Source organism: Brassica napus, chromosome A7 (genome assembly GCF_020379485.1).
Source record: "Brassica napus cultivar Da-Ae chromosome A7, Da-Ae, whole genome shotgun sequence".
NCBI lineage: Eukaryota > Viridiplantae > Streptophyta > Magnoliopsida > Brassicales > Brassicaceae > Brassica > Brassica napus.
In genome coordinates this window covers 4,335,864-4,348,605 of record NC_063440.1, presented here as the reverse complement: position 1 = coordinate 4,348,605, position 12,742 = coordinate 4,335,864, and the positions used below count along the sequence as shown (strand labels likewise).

The 12,742-nt window shown below is 41.5% G+C and overlaps 2 non-coding genes across 2 annotated transcripts; one reads left to right on the top strand and one right to left on the bottom strand.

Moving 5' to 3' along the window:
• Positions 1–1,495: 1,495 nt before the first annotated feature.
• Positions 1,496–1,602, bottom strand: LOC125576780. Its single transcript, XR_007315206.1, has one exon. It is a non-coding gene; the product is annotated as a small nucleolar RNA R71 (small nucleolar RNA).
• A 5,247-nt stretch (positions 1,603–6,849) lies between these two features.
• On the top strand, positions 6,850–6,956 carry LOC125576775. The gene has a single exon (XR_007315201.1). It is a non-coding gene; the product is annotated as a small nucleolar RNA R71 (small nucleolar RNA).
• The last annotated feature ends 5,786 nt before the right edge of the window (positions 6,957–12,742 follow it).

The window sequence follows — 12,742 nt, the reverse complement described above, 5'->3', positions numbered from 1 at the left end:
CATCCTTTGGAGATGATTTCTAAACCCTCTTTACTTTTTGTTATTGATTCAGACATGTTTTTTTCATCTGTTATCTCTGTGATTTCTCTGTCCATGGCTGAGTAATCCACTTGCTTAGTCTAGGGTGTTAGGGTGTTAAATCCGTGAGTTAAACATAGATAAATGAATCCATTGATTGTCTTCATTCATAACTATTCTTAAGGCTTGCATTAAACTGGCCACTTTATGTTAAGATCCTAGGTTTAACCTGTTCATTAACCGTGTAATAGGTTGCTAGATCTGTTATGAATGAGCATTGCATCCCTAGTCAGCGAGAGTAGATATTAGGGTGTATTGTGAACATATCAGACTTGATCTCTAAAGCTTGCTAGCGCGTCTTGATCCAAACGAGAGTTTAGGCATCAAGATCGACTTGCAAAGGAATCAATACCACGATAGTGGGTTGATTCAACCTGAGTGATCTGAGTTCTAAACTTACTCTTAATTGAACTAGAATAATTGTTAGGCTCACACTTGTTTAACATCCGATCAAACCACCCTAAGCTTGCATTCTTAATCATCTGAAAAACCTTAAATCCATCTCTTACTTGCCTTGTTACGAAATCAACTTTAAAACCCCCATATTGTTTTAGCTTGATATTGATCCTTTAGAAATAAAGTGTAATCATTGGTCTCTGTGAATTCTATCCTAAAGTGCTACATCAACATACCATTCGATTGTGGTAGTGTGCACATTAGGTTAATTGGTCTGCGTATACACGTAATATCAATTTGGCGCCGTTGCCGGAGACCATCTTTTTACCTTTATTTTTTGGTTATTTATTTAGTTTAAGACCTCTAACTTGCTCTATCCTTTTTGTTACAACTAATTTTTCAGGTGCATTACCAGTAGACATACTCGGAGAAACGCACAAGGAGAGTTGGTTACATTTAGCAACCATGAGTTAGAAAGGTTAGAAAGAACAAACCGTCAACAATCAGGGCCAAATAACGCCACAATGGGCGACTACGGCAACCAAGAGCAACTCACTGCTCAGTTGCAACAACAGATGCTTCAGATGCAGCAGACCATCCAAGCTCAGCAGGATGCTGCTCAACAGGCTGCTCTCGCGCAGCAGGACCAGCAGGCGCAGACTGCTTCAATCGGATAGAGAAACCTTCCTTGCAACATCCCTACTACTCGTTCTGCCATAGTTCCTCCACCCTGCACCAGACAGGACTTCAAGATCAAGCCTGCTTTGATCGGTCTAGTACAGAGAAAGGTGTTCTCTGGTCTCTCTATAGAAATTCCAATGGAGCATATTGCGAGCTTCAAAAAAGTCTGCAGTTTCACTCGCAAGAATGGTGTTCCACCAGACTGTGCATGTTATTCCCATTCTCTCTTGATGGAAAAGCTGCATGGTGGTTGAACTATCTCCCTACCGGCTCTCTCACTTCATGTGAACAGATCCGATCAGCATTCCTCAACCATTTCTACTCTAAGGCGAGAACAGCTGCATTGAGGAACACGATAACCTCCTTCGGACAGCTCACTGATGAGCCTTTCTGCGACGCATGGGAGAGCTTCAATGACTATCGCAGAAAATGTCCGCACAATGGATTTGATGATGACTACCTCTTGGGAATTTTCTATGATGTAGTTGACTGGAAATTTCAGAGTGCTATGAACTCTGCCAGCAATGGAGACTTCATGACTCAGACCACTGATGGAGCGTTTGAGCTGATTGAGAACATGGCTGCCACCTCAGCCAATAAGAACGAGGAGAGTGATTTCTCCACGAAAGGGAACAGTTCCGACACCCAGAAGATAGATAAGCTGACTGCCAAGGTTGACCATCTCCTAAAAAATAACCAAGGGAACGTCTTCAGCATGGAGCAAGCTATGGTCGGGCAGATTCAGAATCAGAACCAGCGACAACTGCAGAGCAATTGGCAAGCTGTTCCACCTGCCGGGAATAGTCAACCAGATGAGCTGAAGGGTTTGGGCATGATGATGCAACAACTGTTGCAGGGTATGCAAATTCAGGGCAATGCATTGAATCAGGTTTCTACATACATCAACACCAGGATGGACAATATGTTCACCGAGCTGAATACAAAGTATGATACTGTGAGCAACCACATAAAGAGGATTGATGTTCAGCTTGCTCACACAACTAAGAGTGTCAAGAGTCAGCAAGGTACCCTTCTTGGAAAGAGTGCGACGAATCCTAGGGTTGAGCACTGTAATGCAACAGGGCTGAGATGTAGGAAATCTGAGGGAAAGGAACCGAAGCAACTGTTTGTTGAGACTGTTCCAGACGCAGAAGAGAGAACAGAGCACTCTGCTAGCTCTAAAGTGACTGCTCCCGACAAACTTACTGAGACTCCACCAGTTCGAGTTTATGTTCCTAAGGTTCTATATCCAATTCCACCTTAACATCTGATGGATCCTATTAGTGCATAGCAGCTGGCTGGGTTTAGGAAGATGGTGAGAAGGCTTCCTCAAAATATCTCATTTGAACATGCTTGGGAGATTCGGCCATTGCATATGTTCTTTAAAAATTGCAGAGAATCTCAGGATGATATCAAGGCACTCTTTACTGAAGCACTGACACCATCGCTGAAGGTACTGCTTAAGGTTGATGACCCTGGAAAGTTTGCTTTTACTTGTTCCATTGCTGGAGTGGAATTCAAGGAAGCTCTTTGTGATTCTAGGTCTAGTGTGAACCTTGTCTCAAAAGCGATTCTAGACGAGTTGGGCATTGTTGATGTTGAGTCTTCTCTGGTGACTCTGGCTTTTGCAAACTCTTCCATGGCTGTCCCTTATGGCACAATTCGCAACCTTCCTGTCCAAGTTGGGAGCTGTATTCTCCATACCGAATTTCAGGTTGTTGAGATAAGCACGGATCATGAGATGCCTTAAATCTTTGGAAGTTCATTTATGGCTACAGTAGGAGCAGTCGTCGACATGCCTAATAAGAGAATCTCCTTCTCCAACATCAACAAGAAGGTTTGATATATGGTGTTTTATACATCTTGTATATATGCTTTTCAATTGGTTTTCAAGTCTTTATCGAGTCTTCCTAGTCCTTTTTGAGTCATTACAGGTCTGGAGTTGCATTGGATGGGAGATGGACCAGCTGGAACAAAAGAGGCAGAAAACAGTGCAATTTGGTGATTTTCACGCAGAATAGGCTTGATGACAGTTCCGGATAGCGGAGCAACCCGAGTGACTGTTCCGGATAACGAAACAACCCGAGTGCCTGTTCCAGCGGCAGAGATTTTTAAGGAAACTACAACCTATTTCGGGATTTGCCCTAATCTCTCTATTTTCTCTCTGTGGGAACCGAAATTTGCACTGTCGATTTCCGTTTAAATAAAGAAACTAGGAAAACCCTAATTTCCCATAGGACCCGGATATCTGCTAATTACCACACGTCAAGCAATCAGAACACGAGAATAACAACGACAAAGTACAAGAAATCGAAAAAGAGAGCAAAGAAAATCTTATTCCGAATTTGCGTATGAGCGTTTACAACAAGGTATAAGCCTGGGCTCGAGAGCTGTCAGCGAGATTCCTAGTTCTAGCAACCTTAAGACGGCTAAACCTAATTGAGTCGCAGCTCGAAATAACAAAAACGGAAAAATGCCTAAATTGCTGTGCTAAGTTTGCTCTGAAAAAGTTCCCTCCATATGCTCCTCGCCTAGGACTCCTTATATACAAGCTCCAAGGTCGGTTTACGCTTTTACTCTTCTGCCCTTAAGCCGTCATAGCATAAAAATGGAGATATTCCATTTTTCCCGATCTTCACAATTATCTTTAAAACTTCCGTATTTATCCGCGGAAACTTGACATTTATCCTTCCTTGTGGACCAAGCGTAAACCGTGCTGTGGTTTTACGGGCTTTTGGTTAAGAAATCGTAGGATGGGCCCCGAGTCGTGTTTTAGGCCCTTTTTGGGCCGTCTTCCGACTCGAAGCGTTTACTACGATTTCTTTCGATAAAGAACGAACTTTCCGCGGTTTCTAATCCGCGAAGTTTGATCGATGATGTAGAATAGCGGAAAACATGGACTGAGCTTGCTACGGTCTTCGGGAGATAGCCTTTGAAGGTTTGACGAGAATACATGGACTGGTGTTGTATCGATGTTCGGAAGAGCTTGGTCGCTACGCAATGACCAAACTTTGGCTCGAGCCCGGTCGCTACGTAGCGACCGAGCTTTGGCTCGAGCTCGGTCGCTACGTAGCGACCGAGCGGGATGGACGCTCGGTCGCTACGTAGCGACCGGGCTCGAGCCAAAGTTTGGTCATTGCGTAGCGACCAAGCTCTTCCGAACATCGATACAACACCAGTCCATGTATTCTCGTCAAACCTTCAAAGGCTATCTCCCGAAGACCGTAGCAAGCTCAGTCCATGTTTTCCGCTATTCTACATCATCGATCAAACTTCGCGGATTAGAAACCGCGGAAAGTTTGTTCTTTATCGAAAGAAATCATAGTAAACGCTTCGAGTCGGAAGACGGCCCAAAAAGGGCCTAAAACACGACTCGGGGCCCATCCTACGATTTCTTAACCAAAAGCCCGTAAAACCACAGCACGGTTTACGCTTGGTCCACAAGGAAGGATAAATGTCAAGTTTCCGCGGATAAATACGGAAGTTTTAAAGATAATTGTGAAGATCGGGAAAAATGGAATATCTCCATTTTTATGCTATGACGGCTTAAGGGCAGAAGAGTAAAAGCGTAAACCGACCTTGGAGCTTGTGTATAAGGAGTCCTAGGCGAGGAGCATATGGAGGGAACTTTTTCAGAGCAAACTTAGCACTTAGAGCAATTTAGGCATTTTTCCGTTTTTGTTATTTCGAGCTGCGACTCAATTAGGTTTAGCCGTCTTAAGGTTGCTAGAACTAGGAATCTCGCTGACAGCTCTCGAGCCCAGGCTTATACCTTGTTGTAAACGCTCATACGCAAATTCGGAATAAGATTTTCTTTGCTCTCTTTTTCGATTTCTTGTACTTTGTCGTTGTTATTCTCGTGTTCTGATTGCTTGACGTGTGGTAATTAGCAGATATCCGGGTCCTATGGGAAATTAGGGTTTTCCTAGTTTCTTTATTTAAACGGAAATCGACAGTGCAAATTTCGGTTCCCACAGAGAGAAAATAGAGAGATTAGGGCAAATCCCGAAATAGGTTGTAGTTTCCTTAAAAATCTCTGCCGCTGGAACAGGCACTCGGGTTGTTTCGTTATCCGGAACAGTCACTCGGGTTGCTCCGCTATCCGGAACTGTCATCAAGCCTATTCTGCGTGAAAATCACCAAATTGCACTGTTTTCTGCCTCTTTTGTTCCAGCTGGTCCATCTCTCATCCAATGCAACTCCAGACCTGTAATGACTCAAAAAGGACTAGGAAGACTCGATAAAGACTTGAAAACCAATTGAAAAGCATATATACAAGATGTATAAAACACCATATATCAAACCTTCTTGTTGATGTTGGAGAAGGAGATTCTCTTATTAGGCATGTCGACGACTGCTCCTACTGTAGCCATAAATGAACTTCCAAAGATTTAAGGCATCTCATGATCCGTGCTTATCTCAACAACCCGAAATTCGGTATGGAGAATACAGCTCCCAATTTGGACAGGAAGGTTGCGAATTGTGCCATAAGGGACAGCCATGGAAGAGTTTGCAAAAGCCAGAGTCACCAGAGAAGACTCAACATCAACAATGCCCAACTCGTCTAGAATCGCTTTTGAGACAAGGTTCACACTAGACCTAGAATCACAAAGAGCTTCCTTGAATTCCACTCCAGCAATGGAACAAGTAAAAGCAAACTTTCCAGGGTCATCAACCTTAAGCAGTACCTTCAGCGATGGTGTCGGTGCTTCAGTAAAGAGTGCCTTGATATCATCCTGAGATTCTCTGCAATTTTTAAAGAACATATGCAATGGCCGAATCTCCCAAGCATGTTCAAATGAGATATTTTGAGGAAGCCTTCTCACCATCTTCCTAAACCCAGCCAGCTGCTATGCACTAATAGGATCCATCAGATGTTAAGGTGGAATTGGATATAGAACCTTAGGAACATAAACTCGAACTGGTGGAGTCTCAGTAAGTTTGTCGGGAGCAGTCACTTTAGAGCTAGCAGAGTGCTCTGTTCTCTCTTCTGCGTCTGGAACAGTCTCAACAAACAGTTGCTTCGGTTCCTTTCCCTCAGATTTCCTACATCTCAGCCCTGTTGCATTACAGTGCTCAACCCTAGGATTCGTCGCACTCTTTCCAAGAAGGGTACCTTGCTGACTCTTGACACTCTTAGTTGTGTGAGCAAGCTGAACATCAATCCTCTTTATGTGGTTGCTCACAGTATCATACTTTGTATTCAGCTCGGTGAACATATTGTCCATCCTGGTGTTGATGTATGTAGAAACCTGATTCAATGCATTGCCCTGAATTTGCATACCCTGCAACAGTTGTTGCATCATCATGCCCAAACCCTTCAGCTCATCTGGTTGACTATTCCCGGCAGGTGGAACAGCTTGCCAATTGCTCTGCAGTTGTCGCTGGTTCTGATTCTGAATCTGCCCGACCATAGCTTGCTCCATGCTGAAGACGTTCCCTTGGTTATTTTTTAGGAGATGGTCAACCTTGGCAGTCAGCTTATCTATCTTCTGGGTGTCGGAACTGTTCCCTTTCGTGGAGAAATCACTCTCCTCGTTCTTATTGGCTGAGGTGGCAGCCATGTTCTCAATCAGCTCAAACGCTCCATCAGTGGTCTGAGTCATGAAGTCTCCATTGCTGGCAGAGTTCATAGCACTCTGAAATTTCCAGTCAACTACATCATAGAAAATTCCCAAGAGGTAGTCATCATCAAATCCATTGTGCGGACATTTTCTGCAATAGTCATTGAAGCTCTCCCATGCGTCGCAGAAAGGCTCATCAGTGAGCTGTCCGAAGGAGGTTATCGTGTTCCTCAATGCAGCTGTTCTCGCCTTAGAGTAGAAATGGTTGAGGAATGCTGATCGGATCTGTTCACATGAAGTGAGAGAGCCGGTAGGGAGATAGTTCAACCACCATGCAGCTTTTCCATCAAGAGAGAATGGGAATAACATGCACAGTCTGGTGGAACACCATTCTTGCGAGTGAAACTGCAGACTTTTTTGAAGCTCGCAATATGCTCCATTGGAATTTCTATAGAGAGACCAGAGAACACCTTTCTCTGTACTAGACCGATCAAAGCAGGCTTGATCTTGAAGTCCTGTCTGGTGCAGGGTGGAGGAACTATGGCAGAACGAGTAGTAGGGATGTTGCAAGGAAGGTTTCTCTATCCGATTGAAGCAGTCTGCGCCTGCTGGTCCTGCTGCGCGAGAGCAGCCTGTTGAGCAGCATCCTGCTGAGCTTGGATGGTCTGCTGCATCTGAAGCATCTGTTGTTGCAACTGAGCAGTGAGTTGCTCTTGGTTGCCGTAGTCGCCCATTGTGGCGTTATTTGGCCCTGATTGTTGACGGTTTGTTCTCTCTAACCTTTCTAACTCATGGTTGCTAAATGTAACCAACTCTCCTTGTGCGTTTCTCCGAGTATGTCTACTGGTAATGCACCTGAAAAATTAGTTGTAACAAAAAGGATAGAGCAAGTTAGAGGTCTTAAACTAAATAAATAACCAAAAAATAAAGGTAAAAAGATGGTCCCCGGCAACGGCGCCAAATTGATATTACGTGTATACGCAGACCAATTAACCTAATGTGCACACTACCACAATCGAATGGTATGTTGATGTAGCACTTTAGGATAGAATCCACAGAGACCAATGATTACACTTTATTTCTAAAGGATCAATATCAAGCTAAAACAATATGGGGGTTTTAAAGTTGATTTCGTAACAAGGCAAGTAAGAGATGGATTTAAGGTTTTTCAGATGATTAAGAATGCAAGCTTAGGGTGGTTTGATCGGATGTTAAACAAGTGTGAGCCTAACAATTATTCTAGTTCAATTAAGAGTAAGTTTAGAACTCAGATCACTCAGGTTGAATCAACCCACTATCGTGGTATTGATTCCTTTGCAAGTCGATCTTGATGCCTAAACTCTCGTTTGGATCAAGACGCGCTAGCAAGCTTTAGAGATCAAGTCTGATATGTTCACAATACACCCTAATATCTACTCTCGCTGACTAGGGATGCAATGCTCATTCATAACAGATCTAGCAACCTATTACACGGTTAATGAACAGGTTAAACCTAGGATCTTAACATAAAGTGGCCAGTTTAATGCAAGCCTTAAGAATAGTTATGAATGAAGACAATCAATGGATTCATTTATCTATGTTTAACTCACGGATTTAACACCCTAACACCCTAGACTAAGCAAGTGGATTACTCAGCCATGGACAGAGAAATCACAGAGATAACAGATGAAAAAAACATGTCTGAATCAATAACAAAAAGTAAAGAGGGTTTAGAAATCATCTCCAAAGGATGTAGAGATTCTTCTCCCTTAACAAGAGTACAAGTTTTTCTCTCTAAAAAGTCTCCCTAAAAAGTAACGTAGAATGTCTAAAATAATAAGAAAAGATATATTGCAGGTCTTTGGCGGCTGCATGAGTAAAAGGTGGAAGCCCTAGGTAAAATCCCAAAATATTTGAAAACTTCCTTAAAAATCTCTACCGCTGGAGCAGGCACTTAGGTTGCTCCGCTCGACTCTTCTGTGTGAAAATCACCAAATAGCACTCTTTTTCTCTTCTTTTCCTCCAAATGGTTTATCTCTCATCCAATGCAACTCCAGACCTGTAATGACTCGAAAAGGACTAGAAAGACTCGATAAAGACTTGAAAACCAATTAAAAAACATATATACAAGATGTCAAAAACACCATTTATTAAACAGTGACGACATTGTAGCAAAAGCACTGTAGCAGTGATCCACGCTGTAGCAGAAACGTCGATAGACACAGTGGCAAAGAAATCGATCGACACTGTAGCAGAACCGACGAACGATAATGTAGCTGCGTCACTGTAGCTGCATTACTGTAGCAAAGCTACTGTAACAGGATACTGTTCATCGGAAAAAAATATTTAGATAATTGGTTTTATTATTTACTGACTTTTAGTGTTTTATTTATGTTAGGTAAAAGGATATGCATACGAGTAAGACGAGTTTGCACGATGGTCGACGATGGCTGTGCAACATCAATCGATAAAGCATCACTAGCATCGATCGATCGCCACTTCACTGTGTCGATCGACATAGCTTCAAGAGTATTGATCGCCACTTAACTGTGTTGGTCGACACTCACATCAAAGTCAAGTATACCGTTTTTTCTTGTTAAATATTGTCCTTATGGTTTATTTCCCCACCAATCTTAGACTGTATAACACTGGTGATAAGTTTTTTAAGTCTGGGGGAGGTTCTACTAATATTGTGTTTTAGCTGGCTATTTAAAAAAAAAAAACAGATCCGAGTAGACGATTCCTTTGCACATCGACCGATGAGACAAGCTCGACATCGATCAACAGCACTTAAGATCCAACGATCGATTGTCTCTTCATTGTGTCGAATGACTATTCTAGCTATCGATCGATGAGACCATGTCGCTATCATTCGACAGCACTTCATCAACAACGATCGATTGTCACTTCATTGTGTCGATCGACACTGAGCAGGTCATCGTTCTTACTTGTTAAATTATGTATTTATGATTATTTCTCACCATCACTCCGACAAGATATACACTGGGGACAGTGTAATTTAAGTCTGGGGGATGTTTACTGATATTAGTGTGTTCATGAGTCTTATCAAAGTGTTTTCAAAAGAGTTTTATTGAGTCAAGAATGGGATAATGAACTTATTAGATTTTTGCTTGTTATCTAACCACCCATTAGCACTATTCTAGACTTACTGATTGCAGATAGTACTAAAGATATAAATTGGATCAACCTGTCAAGTATTCACGCTTACTGAAATTGTTTGAAGGAGCCAAAGCGGACCTCCAACACTAAATCTAGCTATTCTCCCAACTGTTAACGACCTCAAAACAAACCAATCGAGCAATAAACTTTCTTAGCAATCCATTTACTGCTTTAAAACTTATAAACCAATTAATCTAGATTTATTTCAAGACCATAATCTACTATGTAATCCTAGAGTCTCTGTAGATTTGATCCCTAAGTACTACATTCGAACCTCTTATTTGAGAGAGTAATTCACTCCTTGGCAATTTGAGTGATATCAACTTGGGCTCTACGTCGGCTGAGACCAAACGAGCTTTCGCGCTTCACTGTCGATCGATGTCAAGATGTGAACGTCGATCGATTATTCCTCTTCAATGTTGACAGATGGTCGAGCTCGATGGTCATCTCGGGTGCTTACTCCAAATATCTCCAAAATGCTCCAAAATCACCACTTTCCTCCAAATCACTCATGATCCTATAAATATGCTAAATAGACTCTAGAATATAATAAATAGTTATTAAAACACTTATAAACCATGGGTAAAAGTGGGTCAAATCCATGGTAAAAGAGGTTTGAAAACAGCAGGGACTCACATAATCTTAAACATAGAATCAACACCTTAGATAGTCTTAGTCTCAGAAGCACACTAAATCATATCCTAGTCTACCAACCAAGTTCATCTAGTCAACAACTTAGCAAATCATGTCTGATAATCCCATCTACCAACCTCAATTCTTACATAAATAAAGTGTAGGCTTTACCTTGGGGTATCGATCACATGATACAAAGATGCTCAAACAAGTATTTGGACCTGCAGGTAAACAATAGTTCATATCCTCTCTCTCTCTCTCTCTCTACTAATTCTCTCTCTCAGTCAAAGTCTGCTTATATTGCAATATCATTGACCAAAATTGGACAGGGTTCCATGAATCAAGCTTTAATGGTTTTAACCACCAAATCTTGTTCACTTCTTTTTGACATATATCCTAGGATTGCTTATGAAGCAAGCCTTAATGGTTGTAGCCACCAAATCATGTTCTAATCATTTACCTATATAATTCTTATGAAGCAAACCTTAATGGTTGTAGCCACCAAGTCATGTTCGAATTTTTTCCTACTAAATTAATAATATATATATATATTTATTTATTTATATAAAAAAATTTATATATAAAAACTATATCTTTAATCTATAATTTCAAAAATAGAGAGAGATGGTGATAAATCTACACAAGACTTTACCTTCCAAACTTGTTTGAAGAATCAGATCCCATGTATACCAAGCCCCAAAACAAGCAGAGTAAAACTCAATTAGGTTGGAGGTCAGCTTTGGTTCCTTCAAACACTCTTAGCAACTGTAACATAGTTGACAGGTTGATCCACTTTTGTATACTATCTACAACTAGTAAGTCTAGAATGGTGTGGTTTGATAACAAGTAAAATCAATAAGTTCATCATCCCTTCTTGACTCAATAAAAACTTTATGAAATTTTTTTAATAAGACTCAAAAATAAACTACTATCTGCATGTAGCTTTCTGTCTTTCCTTTGGCCTAGAACTGCTCCTACAGCGAAATCGCTCGCATCGCACATAATTTCAAAAGGAAGATTCCAGTCAGATGCTTGTACGATGGGGTAATTATCATGGCTTTCTTTATCTCCTCAAAAGATTTTAGGCATTCTGGTGTGAAGTCGAATTTAACTTCTTTACAGAGGAGGGAGGTGGGAGGTCTAGCGATTTTGCCAAAATCATGTATGAACCTCCTATAGAATCCGACATGCCCGAGAAAACTTCTCACGTCTTTTACGTCGGTGGGTGCAGGCAGGCCGGTCTTTACCTCAATCTTTGCCGGATCTACTTCTATACCAGCAGCGGACACTTTATGTCCTAGGACGATTCCATCGTTAACCATAAAGTGGCATTTTTCCAATTTTGAACGAGGTTCTTTTCTTCACATCTTACCAGGACTTAACATACACAGAGAAATCGTCCATAAAAACTACCATGAAGTCCTCGATCATGTATGTGAAGATTGACATCATGCAACGTTGGAAAGTGGCGGGAGCATTACAAAGACCGAAAGGCATTATGCGGTATGCGAATGTTCCGTAAGGGCATGTAAAAGTTGTCTTTTCTTGATCGTCAAAGTGTATAGGGATTTGGAAAAATCCGGAGTAACCGTCAAGAAAACAATAATATTGGTGATTTGCAAATCTTTCTAACATTTGATCAATGAAAGGTAAAGGGAAGTGATCTTTCCTTGTGGAAGCGTTCAACTTCTTATAGTCGATACACATCCGATGTCCGGTGACAGTTCGCATTGGGATGAGTTCATTTTTATCATTCTTTACCACAGTGATTCCACCCTTTTTTGGTACGATGCACGGGGCTAACCCAACTGCAATCCGAAATCGGGTAAGTGACACTGGCATCTAGAAGTTTGATTATTTCCTTTATAACAACTTCTTTCAAGTTTGGGTTTAGCCGCCTTTGGTGTTCCACTGACGATTTTGAATCATCTTTTAGGTGAAATTGGTGCATGCACAGATCTGGACAAATACAAAGAATATCATCGAGAGAGTATCCGAGGGTTTTCTTATATTTTCGCAGCTTGTTAAATATCAACACAAGTTCTCCGTTGGTAAGGTTAGCGTTCATGATTACAGGGTATGAATCTTTAAAGATATAAGCATATTTGAGTCCAGGAGGTAGTTGCTTTAACTCAATCTTTGGGGCTTTTCGGGATCCCAATCTTCTAAAGAAGATGGTTGTTGATCGACAGCTTTTTTCAAATATCGATCAATGTTGATTTCCGAAGCGT